The sequence below is a fragment of the Oryx dammah genome, unplaced genomic scaffold (genome assembly GCF_014754425.2).
Source record: "Oryx dammah isolate SB20612 unplaced genomic scaffold, SCBI_Odam_1.1 HiC_scaffold_1, whole genome shotgun sequence".
Lineage (NCBI taxonomy): Eukaryota > Metazoa > Chordata > Mammalia > Artiodactyla > Bovidae > Oryx > Oryx dammah.
In genome coordinates this window covers 67,139,404-67,159,401 of record NW_024070185.1, presented here as the reverse complement: position 1 = coordinate 67,159,401, position 19,998 = coordinate 67,139,404, and positions in this window count along the sequence as shown.

The following is a 19,998-nucleotide window of genomic DNA, read 5'->3' as shown; positions in this document are numbered from 1 at the left end:
TGTACTCGAACTAAAACACTGGCTCTTCTTGAGTCTTAGGCCTCCTGGATTTTAGAAGTTTGCACTTCAGTTCTGGTTCTCAGGTTTTGAATTTGGACTGGAGGACACCCTGACTCTTCTGTGTTTCTAGCTGGATGACTGCGGATCTAGTGACTTCTTAGCCTCTATAATTGCATGAGCCAATTCCTTGTAATGAATCAATCTCCCTCTCTTTCTCCACACACACACACACACACACACACACACACACACACACACACACACCCCTTGTGTTCTGTTGGTTCTGTTTCTGGAGAACCCTAACAAACACAAAAGAGGAGATCTTGGAAGGCTTGTGGACTTGCTGAGCGATGAGGCAGTGGAGAGGATGTTTCAGGTTGTGATGAGGTCTGTCTTCTGCATCACTGTCACCAGTGGCAGGTCACTCCTTTTTCCCTGGGGCACCCTGGCCTTTGCTCAGCTGCAGAGATTGGCTAAAGGTGGACCTTGGAGACCCCTTAAAGGGATGGAACCTGTAAGCCAGGAGAAGGCTTAGAAAGGCCAGATTAAAAGCCTATTCCTAGGACTTCAATGTTTTTATGTTTCCTTTGTTCTCCTCAGCCATTTTTCTGTAATATATGGTAAAACCTTCTTGAATATTCCAACTGCCTCAGCTGTTTGAAGAGGAACCAAAGACATAATTTGTATATATATTTGAACTAGTTCTTTAAAGGAACCAGTTCCCCTAAATTCATCCAAGACCTCCATGTGTGCATTTTTCCTGCTTTTCCCAGAACCTGTTCTGCTCCCACCACACCTCTGCCTCTGCTCCAGTGCTTTGTCTGGCTCTCTTCTGCCCCAGCTTCTAATCTCCCCTCTATCAGTTCTTGCTTCTTGAATGGGGACAGGACCCTGGGCTAAGGGCTTCCTCCTAGCTTCCCCAGCAGCCCAGGGTTTGCCCATTCTGTGTCTGAGTCTCCTTTAGAGCACACACACACTTCTCATGGTTCATGGTTGCCCCTCTAGTGCCCCAAGCAAACTATGTGCTACATGGGGGTTGAGAGGAAGTGATGGAAAAGTGGTTTATCTTCTGATGGTTGAGGATATAGCAGCTGCCTTGGGTCCCTTCCTTTGTAAAGAGAAAGAGAGAATGCAATGCACCTAAAGCAAGATTGTGCGATGCATAGCTTGTCTTCATCAATAGCCCCAAACCCCCTATTATGATATGGTTTTCCTTCCCTTCAACCATCCCTGCTTCCAGGTATGGTTTGTAGGTCTGATCTCCCTACCAGTCAAGCTATTGACTACCAAACATTATAATTTACAAGCACACAGGCGATGGGGTGAATTCGGAGTCATGGGTCTTCAGGATTTATGAGGTCAGCTCCTCTGTCTGGGGCAGGCTGGTCAGGGCAGAGGGTGGACACAGCCTGTGAGCTCTCTTATTGCCAGCACTGCTGCTGTATCCCAGTGCCTGCCTCAGGGATAAGCAGAGGCTGGACCTGGGCAAGGTAGTTGTAAAAGTTTTTGAATGAATGAATGGAGATTTCATTTTTTAATTGAACAAATGAATAGTCCCCTATTCTCTCTGTGTTTTACCTGCAGTCAAAATGGGGGTTTTATTTTTTTCTCTCAAAAATTTAACCCCCTGAGGTTCTCAGCAAGTGAATGACACTTTCCTTCCCTTGGTGTTGGGAAAAAGATGATCGATCCAGGTACTTACAGAGATAATTGCAGTTCTTCTTGGAAACCTCGTATGGGATAAATGATGCTAATTTATGCATATTTACAGGCAACTAACTCCAAACCCTAGTGAGCGACATAGCCTTGTGAGTTCAAAGTTAACCTTCCAACAATAGGAGAAGAATTTTAATTGAAAAAGGTAAGGCAGGCATCTGGCAGCTGTGTTTAGGGGGGCATTCTATTAAGGAGTCACTGAAATGGCTCTATAGCTGTTGTAACAGATTTTAATTTAAATGAGATTTCACTTTTTTTTTTTTTTAAATAAAGAGAAAGTCGCCCGGGTTTGCAATATTTTTCAATGAACTGAGGTTTCTTTTTTAAAAAATCATAATTGATTTATTTTGTATAAAAATATTGTCTAACATACGCAGGCTCATTTGAATAAATTATTCATCAGCATCTTTTTAGTGATGTGCCAGCTCCTGCCTGTTGGAATGCCATTGGTCCTTTCTTCCCACCAAGGTGCAGGAAATGTTCACAGCCACGGCAAAAACCATGAATCAAAAGCCAGAGCAAGTTGCTCTTAACTAAAGCTACAAAGGACTGGGTTATTTATAGACTGTTGATGGATTCCATTTCTAAGGAGGGCGTGGGAAAGGCGGAGTCAGGAGCAGTACCCACTAACATGCCTGTCTCATGATATTATCCTGAGGCCATCAGGTGCACCCGGAAGCAGTCTTGTCAAGTGCATACACAAAGGACAGCATATTTGTTGATTTCTTTAGGTGGATGAACTAATTTCTGGTATAACAAGATACCGCATACAGGGGAGCTTAAATGGCAGAAATTTATTGTTTGAAGTTCTGGAGGCTGCAGATCCAACATCAAGACTACCAGATGCCGTAGCTGGTGGGGACCAGCTTCCTGGTTCATAGAAGGCTGTCTTCTTGCTGTGTCCTCACATGGCGGAGAGAGAGAGCCCTCTGTGGTCTCTCTTTTATAAGGGCACTAATCCCATTCTTCAGTATTAAAAAAAAAGAGACATCACTTTGCTGGTAAAGGTCCATATAGTCAAAGCTGTGGTTTTTCCAGTAGTCATGAATGGATGTGAGAATTGGACCATAAAGAAGGCTGAACGCAAAAGAATTGATGCTATTGAACTGTGGTGCTACAGAAGACTCTTGAGAGTCCCTTGGACTGGAAGGAGATGAAACCAGTCAATCCTAAAGGAAATCAGCTCTGAATATTCATTAGAAGGACTGACGCTGAAGCTGAAGCTCCAGCTCTTTGGCCACCTGATGCAAAAAGCGGACTCATTGGAAAAGACCCTGGTGCTGGGAAAGATTGAGGGCAGGAGGAGAAGGGGGCAACAGTGCATGGGATATATGTATAGCCTCACCCACTCAATGAACAAACTGGGAGACAGTAGAGGACAGGGGAGCCTGGCATGCTGCAGTCCATGAGATCGCAAAGAGTCGGACATGACTGAGCAACTGAACACCAACAAATCCCATTTGTGAGGGTGCCAGTCATCTCCCAAAGGCCCCACCTCCTCATACTGCACCAGCACATGGAGGATTAGGGCTTCATCATGTAGATTTTGGGGGAGGAAGGACATGGACACTCATAGCACTGGGCCCGACTTTTATGATTTACAATGTAGGTTCAAAGCTGATCCCAGATTTGGGAGGCCTGCAAAAAGTTCAAAGGTGTGACAAATATTAGTCTTAGAGTGAAAATTGCTGTAAATACCACCCCTCCCCCATACCCCAAGACTGAGGTCAGAAAGATTGGGGTCACGCTGGCTCTCCCCTTCCTCTAATCCTTTCATCAATGTCAGCAGGTAAATATGAGGCAAAAGAAACCTCTGGTCTGGGAAGTGAGCTGCCTACCTCTGGTTGGCTTGGCGTTTCTAAGACTGACGTTCTCTGATGGGTCATGGTGGGCAGACACATTTTCCTAGGACCAGGAGCTCTGAGAAGGGAAGAGGTTCGTGTGACTGTGAGTCTTGCCCTCACACCAACAGGTGCTTCAAGGGGGCTGTGACTCCTCTCCTTCATACCAAGGCAATTGTTCCAAGGTGCTGAAGGACTCTAATAGAGTCTCTACTCCGGAAGAGCTGTCAGTCACTAGAACAACCTCAAGATCAGGATATTCCCCACAGGGCTCTTTATTATTTTAAAAAAATATTAATAGAACTAATTAAATATAGAGGTGTGCTCCAGCCCTAATCTGTGACTTCTCATCTTTCCTTGCCTCCCTCCTTCTCCCCGCTGGGCCCCAGCGTGTATTGTCAAAGTGTCAAGTGAGGAGGGAAGGAGAAAACCAGCAGAGATAATGCAGAATTGGTATGCCGGGCCAAGGCTCTGGACACAAGGGACTTCTTTTAATCCAGTCCATTAATCAATTTCTCTGTAGAAATTGAATTAACTGTCTTTCATCAACATCACATCCCAGGACTTGAAAACATGGGTACGCACACAGGAATGTAAATGCAGCTGAGAGTGTATCTCCCTTCCATGTAGGTGAATCTGTGGGGCTCCCGATCTGCAGTCCAGTGCATGGAGGGTGAAGGCCTGAGAGTCAGAGGGGCTGGCTTTCACTGGGTGGCCTTGAACTTGGGTCACCGAAGCCATCTGCCGTTTTGGGTTTGCTTGCTCACAGCCACTGGGAAGACTTCCCACCCTCATCTCTCCTTTCAGCTAAACACATGGAGTATTGAATATCATTCTCACTATAATATTTTTTTTTTCTTTAGACTTGAGTTACACAAAAAACAACTGGTCTGTTCCTTGCTGAATCCCCAGCTGCATCCTTCATCCCTGCTAAGATAAAGTTCTTTTTTCTGGGTCAGTGGGCTCTGGATTGCATTGAGAATCTTTCAGAGCAAGTTTGAAAGGATCTTTCTCTGTCTTTGAGAGGGAAATTCAGACATCACTATATGTGTAAGGGGATGCAGCTCCAGAGAGAGGTCAACCACAGGAGGTGTTCCGTAGGGATTCGGGTATTTCATTCATTTAATCAGTTAACTAATAGGTATTTATTGGCTGTCTGCAGGTTTCAGGATATGTTAGATCTCAAGGGCACAAAGACTGAAAAAAAAAGACAATGGCAATGAAAAACAACCAGAAAAACCCTATAATGCAATCCCTGCTCTGATAATCTATTGGGGTAGACTGGTAGAATAAGAATTCACAGTAAAGTGTTATACATATTAAAATACTCATATTAAAACAGAGTATTGCAGTCTGTGGGATAAGGATGGGGAACAAACAAGCAAGTGATTACTTGGTCTGCTGGGACTAGGAAAGTTCTTGTAAAAGACATCATTTTCTGCAAAGGCAAACCAAACCTTTTATAGTGAGAGAGGGATTGGAAGCAGATGTTAAACAAGAGAATTTTGTTGCCCCTCACATTCCATCCTCAATAAAATCATTCAATAAAAATATGATCATGTCATCCCCATGCTTATCACTCCAGGGCATTTCATAGTCCTCAGACCTCTACATTCATACCAAAGGGTGTGGCCCTTGGTAGTAACCTCAGGGAGGATGGTGTGGCTTCACTGAGCCTGGTCCAGCCTCGAGGCTTCTCATCTACTGTTCCCTCTGACTGTTCACACCCTCCATTGTCTTGCTGAATCCTATGCATCCTTCAGGCACCTGCAAGGAAGCTTTCCCCTGCTTCAATGGGTTAACCCCTCCAGTCTCATCTCAGAGCCCACAGTAGCCTGTGTTGCTCCTCCTGGAACGATCACAGTTGTAATGATTATTTAAAACCATTTGCCCATCTCCAGATGGGGTACTATGAAGTACTATGAAAGGAGAGACCATATCTATCCTGATCACTTTGTTCATGTCAGGGCCTGACCCAGAGTAGATGCTTAATCAGTCAGTACAGTTCAGTCACTCAGTCGTGTCTGACTCTTTGCGACCCCATGGACTGCAGCATGCCAGGCCTCCCTGTCCATGACCAACTCCTGGAGTTCACTCAAACTCATGTCCATTGAGTTGGTGATGCCATCCAACCATGTCATCTTCTGTCTTCCCCTTCTTATCCCACCTTCAGTCTTTCCCAGTATCAGGGTTTTTTTCCAATGAGTCCGCTCTTAGCATCCATCACGTGGCCAAAGTTTCGGGTTTCAGCTCCAGCATCAGTCCTTCCAATGAACACTTAGGACTGATCTCCTTTAGGATGGACTGGTTGGATCTCTTTGCAGTCCAAGGGACTCTCAAGAGTCTTCTCCAACACCACAGTTCAAAAGCATCAATTCTTCAGTGCTCAGCTTTCTTTATAGTCCAACTCTCACATCCATACATGACCACTGGAAAAACCATAGCCTTGACTAGATGGACCTTTGTTGGCAAAGCAATGTCTCTGCTTTTGAATATGCTGTCTAGGTTGGTCATAACTTTTCTTCCAAGGAGTAAGTGTCTTTTAATTTCATGGCTGCAGTCACCATTTGCAGTGATTTTGGAGTCCAGGAAAGTAAAGTCTCTCACTGTCTCCATTGTTTCCCCATCTATTTGCCATAAAGTGATGGGACCAGATGCCATGATCTTAGTTTTCTGAATGTTGAGCTTTAAGCCAACTTTTTCACTGTCCTCTTTCACTTTCATCAAGAGGCTCTTTAGCTCTTCTTCACTTTCTGCCATAAGGGTGATGTCATCTGCATATCTGAGACACTACATAAGATATCAATAAATATCTTATTGATGTTTCTCCTGGTAATCTTGATTCCAGCTTGTGCTTCATCCAGCCTAGCGTTCCTCATTATGCACTCTGTATATGTACTCTGCTTATATGCAGATGCTTAGTAAGTGTTGAATAATATGCTTTCGAACTGCGGTGCTAGAGAAGACTTGAAAATTCCTTGGATTTTGAGGAGACCAAACTAGTCAATCCTAAAGGAAATCAACCATGAATATTCATTGGAAGGACTGATGCTGAAGCTCCAATACTTTGGCCACCTGAAGCGAACAGCTGACTCATTGGAAAAGACCCTGATGTTGGGGAAGATTGAAGGTGGGAGAAGAAGGGGACGACAGAAGATGAGATGGCTGGATGGCATCACTGACTCAGTGAACTTGAGTTTGAGCAAACTCCAGAAGATAGTGAAGGACAGGGAAGCCTTGGCATGCTGCAGTCCATGGGGTCACAAAGAATCAGACACAACTGAGTGACTGAACAGCAATAAAGACAAATTTTTGCATAAATCATGGTTCAAGAGGCTTGTTTCAGGAACTTGGTGAATGTGGCCAGCAGCAAATAACTTGCTCAGTGTAAGGATTGCCACATAAGATTGAGTGAGATTGCACATCAAGCTAAGGAGTTCGGACTTTGTCCCATAGGCAAAAGGAACCGTGCAAGGCTTATGAGTGAGACAGTGACTTAATCTGATTTGTGTTTTAGAAATATAACTCTAGGGCACTTGATTTCTGAGTTAACTGTCTGGCATTGGCTCTTATTTGATTTCCCAAGTTCTCACTCTCTCAGTTAAACAAAGTGAAGGAAAACAAGGTTTGGGTTCCAGTGGCAAGCAGGTTCATAACTCAATGAGGGCACAGCATCTTCTCTTTGTCACTTCCCTGTGCCCCTGCTCCACCTAGCAGGCTCCCCATCAGCGGGTTTGATTTCAAGAGGCGTTGGAGCAGAGCTCCTGATGTTCCACTTGGTGGCTGATTCCCTCCTGCCTCCCTACTGTTGCTTCTGCTGTTCTCCCTGCCCAGAGAGACCCCACCACCCCATCCCCACCATCTCGGCCTTTCTCAATATTGCCCATCCTTCATGACCCAGTCTAATGCCCACCCTTTCTGTGGAGCTACCTTGACCACTGCAAGCCACCTCACTCTGTGGGATCCACCAAACACTCATATTCTCTGCCCTTCAGAGACACTGAGCCAGGCCATGGAGGTCCCATGTGCCCCTCTTTTAATAGGAGGGGAAACCCAGGGGGGATGAACTGTTAAGGTTACAGAGATGGGGGCAGCAAAGCAGACCACACTCCCAATGGCCTGGCCAAAGCCCATGGCTCTTCAATTCATGGCACTGCCTACCCAGGCTCTTGAGCACAGGGTCTCTTATACTACTGAACTTTTCAGCACACAACCAGTTCCTCCAATAAAATCATAAGCTCCTGGGAGACCTGGACCACAGAGCATCTCATTTATCTGAGTATAAATGTCTGGCCTACAGTAGTTATTCAATAAAGAATCATTGACGCAAGACATTTCATGTGGAAAATAGTTCTTTGCTCTCCATCAGCTTCTTCTCTGTCCATTAGGGCAATGATTGCCGGGGTACAAGACCACTTATTTGGAGTCATGCGGCGAGAGCCAAAGCAGGGGGCTGGCTCTTGAGGGTGTGCCTTTCGGTCTCCCAGAGGCAGATCTGGAGTCTCCTTGGGGAATGTCTCAGTGTCCTCAGAAGGAGGCCATCTGTGCTGCTTTCTTTTCACTTGCTACCTGCCTCCTCCTCTCCGATCCATTCTGTCTTCCTCTACCTCCTCTGGGTCCTAGAGGCTGATTTTATCTGAAGGGCATCACCTAGACTCCCTTGCTTACTGCCTTCTGGAGGAGTCAGCCAGTGGAGAAAGGAGTGGGAGGTCAAGGTATTTATGACCCTGACTCCATCCCTCCATGCTTGCCTCCACTTCCTGTGGTGCCTGCTTCCTCAGGCTCTAGCTCTTCCCTGGTTCAGATTACACTGGTTCTTCCCAGGTGTTCCAATAGATGGACTTCCCTGGTGGCTCAGACGGTAAAGAATCTGCCTACAATGTGGGAGACCTGAGTTCGATCCCTGGGTTGGGAAGATCCCTTGGAGGAGGGCATGGCAACCCCACTGCAGTAAACTAGCCTGGAGAATCCCCATGGATAGAGGAGCCTGGTGGACTACAGTCCATGTGGTAGCAAAGAGTTGGACATAACTGAGCAAATAAGCACACAGCCCATAGGCACCATGGCCATGCTGGCTTCCTGCTGTTGTAGTCACCGGTGCCCTTCATTGCTTGTGAATTCCCCACTCCATCTAACAGATCCTGTATCAACTTCTTGGATTGTCACATCTTCCCTACTGGGATTTGGTCTGGTCTAAAGTCTTAAGGAAATTCATAGGAGCAGACTGGAGGGGAGGAAGAGAGTGTGGGACCAAGTATCGTTGGCAATGATGCCAGAGGTTGAGGAACACCTAGGGGTCTTACTGAGTTTGCCCCTGGGGTTGGACAAGGGGGACAGTGTGGGCCAGAAGATTACCTCCCCACCCTCCCTATTCTTAGTTGGCTTCCTGTCATTTGGGGGCTTTAATTTCATTAAAGACACATTCATTCAAAAAACAAGTAAGATATCTCTACTCTCCAAATAGTTCACAGCGTAGAGGGAATGAAAGAGTGAATGAACTCCACTAGAAAGCAGATGAAAGGGACACAGTCAGTGTGAGAGGTGTAGCTGGATGTGGAAGTCATCAGCCACATGAATGAACCCTGATGAGGAGAGAAATTGGGCTTTGGAGAAGGAAGATGTGCTTGGGCCTTTGAGGTCCTTAATTACCCTCTGAACCTTGTTGGCAAACTGGGAAAAATAATACCTTGCTGGCACATTTGCATCAAGACCTAAGTGACCTGCCATGTGCAAAAGAGTAGGGCTGGGTCTCCTAGGAAATCCCAGGGTGATTGGGGTAGAAGGACCTGGCACAAGTTAATGCATAAACATTTGATGAACGAATGGGTGAAGGGATGAATGAGTGGATGAAGAGAGAGAAGAGAGGCTCAAGCAGATGCCCCCATGGGTGGGAACAATCTCCATGGCAAGCGGCTCCAAGCTCTGACTCCAACAGGTGAGGGATCAATTCCCCCATCCACCATAGCGTTCTTGATACTGATGGCTCCCAGGCAAGGACTAAAGGAACAGGGGGGTAGACCAAAGCAGAAGTGACTTAAAAGTGAATTAGCTGCTGATTCTTGGGTACTTGGGCTGATACCTTTGATAAAACTCAAAACTTACTAGTTTATTTCTTTCGTTTGGTTAGAAACCAAGACAATGGAGGATGGAAGATACCAATTTCATTAAAAATATAACTTTTCCCCCCTTCCTTTTTTCTTCTTTAAAAACCCTGGGCAACTGACCTAGTTTTTCATTCTCTTTGAACTCAGTGACAGCAGCTCTTCTTCAAAGCCAGGTTGTAACACTCAGGTTCTCTGCTTTATGTGGGTCAGGGTGACTCTTCTGGTTACAGAAAAAGATGAGCTTCCAGCACCATCTTTTTAAGCAGCGCTGGTGCCCAGAATTCTTTTGGAATTTTCTTTTTTAGCATCCTTGCTACCCTCAGTGGTTAACTCATGGTAGTTAGCAGGAAAAGTGTGGCAGAGGAAATGTTTATGAGTTGATTTTCTACTAAATAACTTTTAGAAGGGGACAGGCAGAATAGAGGAAGTATGCAGGACATCTTTATGCTTTCTGTGGTCCCCGGTGGAGGTGTTATCTGTCTTTCACAGAGTGGAAGAAACACCCAACCAGGAGTCAGGAAAACATTCCATGAGCAGTGTGATCTTGGATAAGTCATAAAATCACTTGCGATGCTTCATCTGAAAATGTTCTTTACAGCTCTATGGCTCTCTGAGGGTTCTGAGATTTTGATGTGGGTTGAGGTGGAAGGACATCTTGTAAGAAACTCTCAAAATAGAAACATCCTCTCTTCTCCCAAATAGCACTGCTGGTTCCTGGCTGCACCAGCAGGAAGCAGAGCTGGGTGAATAGACTGCGAGGAAGAGCGGTCTTCTCCCAGTATGATCTGAGCTATTCTTAATGGCTAACCTGCTCCCAAATCTCTCCCGGACTGGTGTGCTTCTAGCTGAAAATTTCATCATAGAAAATCATTCCTTTGAGAGGGACATGAATTCAGGAGTTTCTAGTTAAAATGAATTATTTTGGCACTAGTTATTTTAGTTTAGTTTAGCAGACAACTTTTCCAGAGAGGCAGTTGGCTAATGACTTCGCATATCTGGTAGATACATTCTGAAGGAGCTGGGGAATGGGAAAGTCTGGGATACTAGTGGGGCAGGTGGGCCCAGGTGAAGTTCAGGGCAAGACCCCTGTTCCTGCAAATGAGCAACTTGGACCAACATCACAATTCTGCTGAGGATTGGGTGGGGGGCTGCTCGCCTCCTTCCTGCTTGCATCACTCAATATTCAGCCTCATTTCCTCCTCCCCCAGTCCCCACTTTCCACCTTCTATTTCCAGGCTAAATTCATGAATGTGCTTTCTATATGGTGTAGTGATAAAGAACCTACCCACCAATGGAGGAGATGCAAGAGCTGTGGATTTGATCCCTGGGTTGGGAAGATCCCCTGGAGGAGGGAATGGCACTCATTCCAGTGTTCTTACCTGAGAAATTCCACGGACAGAGAAGCCTGGTGGGCTATAGTCTATGGGGTCACAGAGTCGAACATGGCTGAGCAAATGAGCACGCTCACATGCAAACTCATGAACAGAACCTTGGAGAGCCCAGGACAGTCTTGCTGTGTGTCTCACTCCTCCCCTATATGCCTGTATACAGGCCTGTTCCCAGCTCTATCTTTAATCTCAGAGATTCTTCAACTACAACTAGCAACCAGGGGCTCAGCTGTGTTGCCTCCGTCCTCTAATGCCAGGTTCTTAGAGCCACTGTTACATGTTTTCACAAATAACTCTGAGGCAAGGACTTTTATTGCAGTATGAACATTGCCAGGTCTATCTTTTAGGGCAACCAATCCATGGGATCAAATTCAGCAGAGGTGTTGCTGGGTGGGGCTGCAGTTGTTAGCTGCTGCTGCATGGGCAGAGGAATGTTCTATAAAGACTTGACCTGGAAATTTGAACAGGACCCTCCCAGAGCTCAGAGCTGTTAGGAACACAGGAACACAGAACAGGCGGCAGTTCCACAGATGAACATCATTGCAAAGTATTGATGGCCTTGCAAAGTATTGGGGAAAACTCTGCTCCCATCGACACTAGTACTATCTCTGAGACTACTGCTTGCTGGCTAATATTTAGAGTGTGTATTAGGTCCTGTGCCAACTGCTTTACACAGACTGTTACAATGAAGGCTCAGAACAACTCTATGATGTAAGTGCTCTCATTAATCCATTTTTACATACATATATAAAATATATAATATACAATATATGTGTGAACATGCGAGCTCAGTTGCTTCTTCCATGTCTGACTCTTTGCGACCCAATGGACCGTAGCCCGTGAGGCTCCTCTGGCCATGAAATTCTCTAGGCAAGAATACTAGAGTGGGTTGTCATTTCCTCCTCCAGGGGATCTTTTTGACCCAGGGATCAAACCCATGTCTCCTGCATATACATGTTTCTCAGTAGCCCATCCCCTGCCTTTTCTAATTCATACATTCATTCGCTCGTTCATTCCTTCACCAAACATCCTAACACCCACAAGTCCCCTGTGTACTGGAGTATGGGCTAACCTAGAGATGGGGATTTCTGAATGATTGGGGTAGGTCCCATGCCAGAGGGAAACTTCTTTTGGTTATGTTCCAAGCTTATAGTTCCCACTGAGGGGGGCCAGCACCTCAAAACTCAGCATTCCCAAATCGAACTCATTATCTTGACCCTCAAGCTGAGTTAGTGTCCTCATCATCTATTTCTATGAAAGGAAACACCACCTTTTCAGTTCCCCAGTCTAATACCTCAAGAGATAGTGTATAGAACATGACACCAGACACTCATTTTTGGATGGATAAAGAAGATGTGATACACACAGACACAGACACACACAATGGAATGCTACTCAACCACAAAAACAAAGAAATCTGGCCATTTGCAAAAATATGGCTGGACTTGTCAGACTGAGAAAGAAAAATGCTATATGATATCACTTATACATGGAATCTAAAAAAATATAATAAGCTAGTGAATATAACAAAGAAACAAGACTCACAGATATAGGAAACAAATTAGTGGTTACCAGTGTGGAGAGGGAAGTAGTGAGGGGCAACACAAGGGTAGGGGATTAAGAGATTAAAAACTACTAGGTATAAAATAAGCTACAAGGACATTTTGTACTACATGGGGAATATAGCCAACATTTTATAATAGATATACATGGAGTATAACCTTTAACAATTGTAAATCACTATATTGTACATCTGTAACTTATATAATAATGTCATCAACCATACATCAATAAAAAATAAAATAATAAAAAATAGATGGCTGTTCTAAGGATGTATACCTAGGATACAGTATGGTAACAATGGTTCGGCCACAGGAAGAAATGAGAACTAGGCTTGGAAGGATGAGTCTATTACTCTCATAAGACCTGGAGGGGTCATCACATTCCACTTAGGGTCACAGGGGAAGTTCCCAGTTTTGATCAGGGTATAGAAGACAGGAAAGAGGGGAAAGCCCAAGCCAGATTTACTGGTGTTTCCATGGAAGAGGCAACGGAGGACAGAGAAGAGTTGGGGATTGCCTGGTTTGAATAATTGCACCTGGGTCTAGGTCAGGCTACAAGGCTGGTCTCTTGTTGCCTATATTTGGCCTTGGTGTGTGTGTTAGGGCCCAGAAAATATTGGTCTGATGTGTCAGATAAGGAAGAGTTGGGGAGTTTAGACTCCTGCAAAAGACGTACTCCCAGCAAGTTCTTCACCATCTCTAAGAATTGGCTGCCTCAGGGAGAGGCAGTCTCTCCCTTGCCAGCAAGCATTTGAAGATGTCAAAACACTGTAAAACACAGGGAAAAAAAATCAACGATTAATGCAGTGGTTCTTCCTTTCCCCGTTTTGCTTACACTCAATGTCTGGTCAATTATTATCCTCCACTGGAGAAGGAAATGGCAATCCACTCCAGTACTGTTTCCTGGAAAATCCCATGGACAGAGGAGCCTGGTAGGCTACAGTCCATGGGGTCGCAGAGTCGGACACGACTGAGTGACTTCACTTTCACTTTCACTCTCACAGTATTGGCTATTGAAGGTCCTCTTGAAATTCACCTCTTTCCATGCAGAGTGAATGATGTGTGTCCGAAAGAGACCTGGCTGGGTGGGGAAGGTTTAGGTAGCATTTGCCCCACACTTACTCTTTAAGATGCTACTTCTATTTTTCCTTCCAGCCCTCCTGCCTTTAAATTATGTTCCTCTTTCAGTGTTTCTCAGCCATCTTCAGAATCCAGTGCCAAGGCTTTCCTGGCATTTCCTGGTATTTGGAATTCTCTACACTCTGACTCTCGCTGCCCATCCAGGCTCATCTCCCAGACTCCCTTTCCTCAAACAGCGCTTATGTCATGCCCTCCACCTAAAAGATCTTCTGCTGACCGTATCCAGCTATCCATATGCTGGCCTGACAGATGCCCTGTTTATATTCACACTGCTTATCCCAGTCCCCTAAGGAGGAATTAATAGCCCCATTCCCCGTGCTCTTGCAATGCTTTTGATTTGTCTGTTGTGACTAATTTGTCTTATGTTTTGTGTCAGTTTACTTGGGATGAGAGAATGCAAGCTGGAGAAACTTCCTCATTCATTTCTTCTTCTGGTACCCTAAGCCTCTTTTCATACTGAGCAACTGGGGCCCATCGTGTGTCTAGATGGGGTTTCCCAAGCCTGGACCAGGACTCACATGAGTCTTGGTCCTTTGGGGGCACTCCATGACACTCTGTCCCCTGCGTAGAGTGGAAGAAATATCCTGAGTGCTCTAAGACTCACATACCTAATGGGCTGTCCACAGCCCTCTGGCTGGGCTCCAGGAGGACAACCTGATGCGTGGCTCTCTCCCACTGGTCAGCAGGGTGTTTCTATCTTGAAATGGCATGATTTGGGCCATGGATTTTGTGTGGTTCTCACTCATGTCAGAGGATACATTTTGGGCTCTGGGTTTCCTGTAGTCTACCTCCAACACATGGGCATAAGCTATATGTATGCACTGATTCTTTTGTGCACTGATTCTTTTTTTGTTATTATTGGAGTACAATTGCTTTACAATGTTGTGTTTGTTTCTGCTATACAATGAAGTAAATCAGCTGTATGTATGCATACATCCCCTTCCTCTTGGATCTTCCTCCCACACACCCCACCATCCCACCCTCCTAGGTATCACAGAGCACTGAGCTAGCTTCCTGTGCTATAGAGCAGCTCCCCTCTAGTTATTTTATACACGGTAGTGTATTTATGTCAGTTCTTATCTCCCAATTCATGCCACCCTCCCCTTCCCACCCTGTGTCCACACATTCATTCTCTACCTCTGCATCTCTGTTCCTGCTTTGAAACTTTTTGTCATATTTCCAAAAGACACATGAACCCTAGTGTTCACCACAGCACTATTTACAATAGCTAAGACAAGGAAACACCTAAATGTCCATTGACAGATGAATGTGCCCTGATTCTTGCCCAAATATATTCTGCCTGCAGGGCTATGTCTGGTCTACAGCACCCTAGGGTGATGGGGGTGGTGACAGATGCCTCTCATGCTGGGCACCCCTGCCGCTGGCACCCAAAGTGTCCTTCCATGCCCTCTGTGTCATGTGGCTGATGAGCAAGGGATATTCCTTGGATGAAGGAGACCTCTTTTCTCACTCCTCTCAGGGCCCCTTGCCTGTCCTTACCCCAGATGGTAACATAGGAGGGCAGGTATGCCATAAACACTCAAAGAGATCAAGAAATCACAAAAGAGTAGTAATTACGGCTTCAAAAATTCAGGAGAAGATAGAATTGAAAGATGTGTTGTTTTTCACTGATACTCTAAAACTCAAAATGGTGGCTCTCACATGATAACACAGATGAACTCATGTTTACATTTTGCTGTATGCTCGGGATAGACTTGACTTCGTGATTGTCACTAATGAATCCCGGCAGCAGCTTTGAGGGTTCTAGAAAGCCAGTGTTCAGGGCAGTGTGTGGATGATGCAGAGGCATATGCAATGATGTAACCAGCATGACATGGGCTTCCCAGGCGGTTCTAGTAGTAAGGAACCTGCCTGACAATGCAGGAGACATAAGGGACCCGGGTTCGATCCCTGGGTTGGGAAGATCCCCAGGGGAAGGAAATGGCAACCACTCCATTATTCTTGCCTGGGAAATCACGTGGACAGAGGAGCCTCCCTGGCTAGAGTCCATGAGGTCACAAAAGATTCGGACACCACACTAACACATACACATAATGATATGTATTCACCATTATAATATCAAATAGAGTAATTTTTATGAAGAATCTTTATGCTCATGAATTAGGCAATAAAGACACACCTGTTCTTCAAAAATAGAAGCTGACAAACTGCAGCCTAAGCCCACCACAGGGCAAACCTGGCCACCCCTCCTTGCTTGAATATTTTCTCAGACTGTTTCTTATACTATAACAACAGAATTGAGTGGTTGCAGCAGAGACCATATGGTCCACAAAGCTGAATAAAAATGTTTATTATCTGGCCCCTGTTCTGTATCTTCATGATAAATCACTCTAACTCACATGGATCCATGGATTCTTTTTTAATTCTCTATTTTGGAACAACTTCAAACTTATTGGGAAAAGGCACATGTGTAGTTCTGACAACTCTCATATACTGATCACACAGAAGCCCCTTTCAAGTTTTTCTCCAGTCCTCCCAGTGATATCCTTTACAGCAAAAAGATTCAGTCCAAGGTCACAAGTTGTACCCAGCTGCCACATCTTGCTTATTTCCTTCCACCTGAAACAGTTCCTCATTCTGTCCTTTACTTTCATGACTTTTCTTTTTTCATTTCTATTTTTAGCTTTTATTCTGAAATGATTATGGCACCAGGGAGTTTGAAAAATAGTGCAGAAAGGGCTGATGTAACCTTTGCTCAGTTTCCCCCTCTATCCACCACGAGTCCTACAGAAAACCAGAACCAACAGTGTGGGTATGTATATAAAGAGATTTATTGAAAGGAATTGGCTTATGTGGTTATGGAGGCTGGCGAGTCCACAGTCTGCCCTGTGGGCTGGCAGGCTTGAGGCCCAGGAGGGCTGAAGGTATAGATAAGATCCAAAGGGAGTCTGCTGGAGAATTCCCTCTTGCTCCGAGGGGGCTGACCCTTGTATTCTATTCAGGGCTTCAACTGATTGGATGAGGCCTACCCTGCTTACTCAAAGTTTACCCATTTAAATGTTAATCTGATACAAAAGTACTCTCTAACTTGACACATAAAATTAACCATCACAACTTCCATGGTAATCATTTATTTAGCTGTACTAAAATATCAAATGGAAAATTGACATTGGATCCATGGATTTATAGTATAAATTTTAAAATCAAAATTTTTTATGTAGACAAACCATGCCATACCAAGTTGCTTTAGTCATGTCCAACTCTTTGTGACCCTGTGGACTGTAGCCCGGCCAGGCCCCTCTGTCCATGGGATTCTTCAGGCAAGAATACTGGAGTGGGCTGTCATTTCCTCCTTCAAGGGATCTTCCTGACCCAGGGATCAAATCTACATCTCTTATGTCTCCTGCATTGGCAGGCTTGGCAGGTTCTTTGTTACTAGCCCCACCTGGAAAGCTCTATGTAGACAAGACTCCACCCCAAAATGCAAGGTGATCTTGCTTACAGTTTCCAAAGTTGGCTCCAAGAACAGTTTGGGTTCAATGCCAGTAACTTTGAGGCTGTCCCTGGATGGGGGAGATACTACTCACTACTGGCTGAGTTTCGTAGCCCTCATTCTTTTATCTTTGCTCTGTTTTCTGTGTTACTCTCAACTTTCACTTGAGGAAATACTTCACTGTTAAAACTGTTTGGATTTCATTGCTGAAGACCATTTTAAAGACATCCCTGCTTATTCATCTTTTGCCAAAATTTGCTCCTGGCCTGCTTCTTATTCTCACTTCTTGCTCCAAGTACTTGCTTCAGTCTCTGGACTTTGACACCTGTTTATGATCTCCCACCAGGTTTGATCTTTCTCACATGCTTTTAGCACCTCAGCCCTTGGCCACCTGGACGTTTTCCCCCTTTCCATATTCCTCTGACCTCCAGGTGTCCTGTTATCTTAGATGATATCTTTCTGCCCTATTCCTTAGTGAGAGAGAGCCCCCTTCCCTACTCTGGCTATTGATCTTCTTTCTTGAGAAACAGGGTGTGCATGCATGCTAAGTTGCTTCCGTCATATCCTACTCTTTGTGACCCTATGGACTGTAGCCCACCAGGCTCCTCTGTCCAGGCAAGAATACTGGAGTAGATTGCCATGCCCTCCTCCAGGGAATCTTCCCGAGTCAGGAATTGAACCTGCGTCTCTTACATCTCCTGCGTTGGCAGGCAGGTTCTTTACTACTAGCGCCGCCTGGAAGCCCCTTGAAAAGTAGGTGGTAGGTCAAAAGCCCTCTCTTCTTTATTGAAAAGTACTTCATAAAAAATATCTCCAAGAGACATCAGATATGCCTACATGTGATATGACCACAAGCATAGTGGGACAGTTTAATAAACCATGTTCATTTTTTGATCAAGTAGATCAAATAAAAGTATTTAGAAGGTTTGAAAAATATATAAATAACTTTGTTTTAAAAAGCGTTATATAACTTTGTAATCAAAGTTTTTTAAAAAAATCATGCCTTTGTTAAATACAGGTTATGTATTATTTGCTTTTAGCATCTACAGTGATTTGATAGAGTTATCCAGGTTTTAATTAAAGTATTGGATACTTTAAAGCTTAAAAACTTTCACTTTTCTAATTGTTTAAAGTCAAAGCCAAAATAAAAACTCTGTGCTCCCTAAACAACATGAGGATTTTGTTTCCCTGACCTCGCCTCACTTTTTCCTCTTTGTTACTTTAATCTTGATTTATCTTTTTTCATCAGTTTTATAACCATGCCTAAAGCAAATCATGCTTAGTTTTGATTTTCATCACCAGGCTTTTTGAGTATCCCCCCACCGTCTACAACTTCCCTATTATTGATTCCACTGATTTGGAGAATGTTTTAAATAAATATTTTTGAGAAGAACTCAAGTATATTTTCTCAGCTTACAGTATTTAAAGTATTTAGGTATGAAATAATTAGGCCACATCCTTTTCACTCAATAGATTTTGTTGTTTCTGGTTAGAAATTTTTAAAATCAATTCTATCTTTTAATCACTGATCTTCTATAGGAATGAATTCAATGTGAAATATAATTTAGTTATGTTTCTTCATCAGTGTCCAATTTTTGTTTAAAATTGGCAAAGCCCTCCCCAGTTTTTATTTCAAACATTAAAAAGTTAGTTTCTTTAATTTTCTTCTGCTTCCTCTAGTTCATTTACTTCATAAAAAAGGATTCTTCTGTGACAACTGAACCCTTTGCTCTTCTGTGCTTCAGAATATTTTTGAAGGTTTCCTAGTCACTCAGTGATTCCCCTAACAAGTGACTATTACATGCCAGGCACTGTTCTAGGCTCAGGGGCACATTAGGTCACAAACAGACACAATTATCTGCTCTTATGAAGCTATGTTCCAGTATCAGTATCAGAGATTGAAATCAAACAAAATCAAAGCATGGAGAATGTTAAATAGTGATGAATTGTTAAGGAGAAAATTAAAGCAAAGAAGGGCAATAGGAAGTGTTGGAAGATGTTGAAATTTCAGACAAAATGACTGGAGAAGCTGGTGAGACTTGAGTAAAGATGTAGAGGAACTGAGGGAGGGACTCACTAGCTATCTAGGGAGCGAGGTCTGAAAGACAGGCAACAATATCTAGTGCAAAAACCCTGAGGCAGGAACTTGCTTGGCAAGTACTAAGAACAGAAAGAATGCCAATGAGACTGGAGCAGGGACAGCTAAGGGCAGGGTGTAGGAACTGAGGTTGGTGGTGCATCAGGGATAGGTCACTGTAGGGCTTGAATTCCATGGAAGGACATAATAACATGATGTCATCTCTCTGTTCCAAGTCTGAGAGGGATGGATTGCTAGTAGAGGAGCTGAGTGGAGACATGGCATCATATTTTGATAGTGCATCGTTGAGGACAGATTACAGTGGGAAAGGGCAGAAGCCAAAGACTCACACAGGAATCTATTGCAATAATCTTGGAAACATTACACTGGCTTAGGCAGAAGGGAGAGAAATAGAAAGTGTGAAAAATGGTCAGCTTTTAGATGTATTTTGAAAGCAGATAGGGTTTTCTGACAGATGGGTTATACTGTGTGAGACTGACTCCAGGGTTTGGGGATGGAGCAGCTGAAAGTATGAAGTTGCAAGGTACTGAAATGGAAGAGACATGCAGAAGGGTTGGGGAGCAAGATTCTGGAGCTTCAATCTCAACATACGAGTTTGAGATGCCTCTTAGAATACCAAGAGGCTTGGATGATGAGAAATCAATCAGTCATGTGAGTCTGGAGTTCAAGTGAAAGGTTTAGGCTGACATGAACAC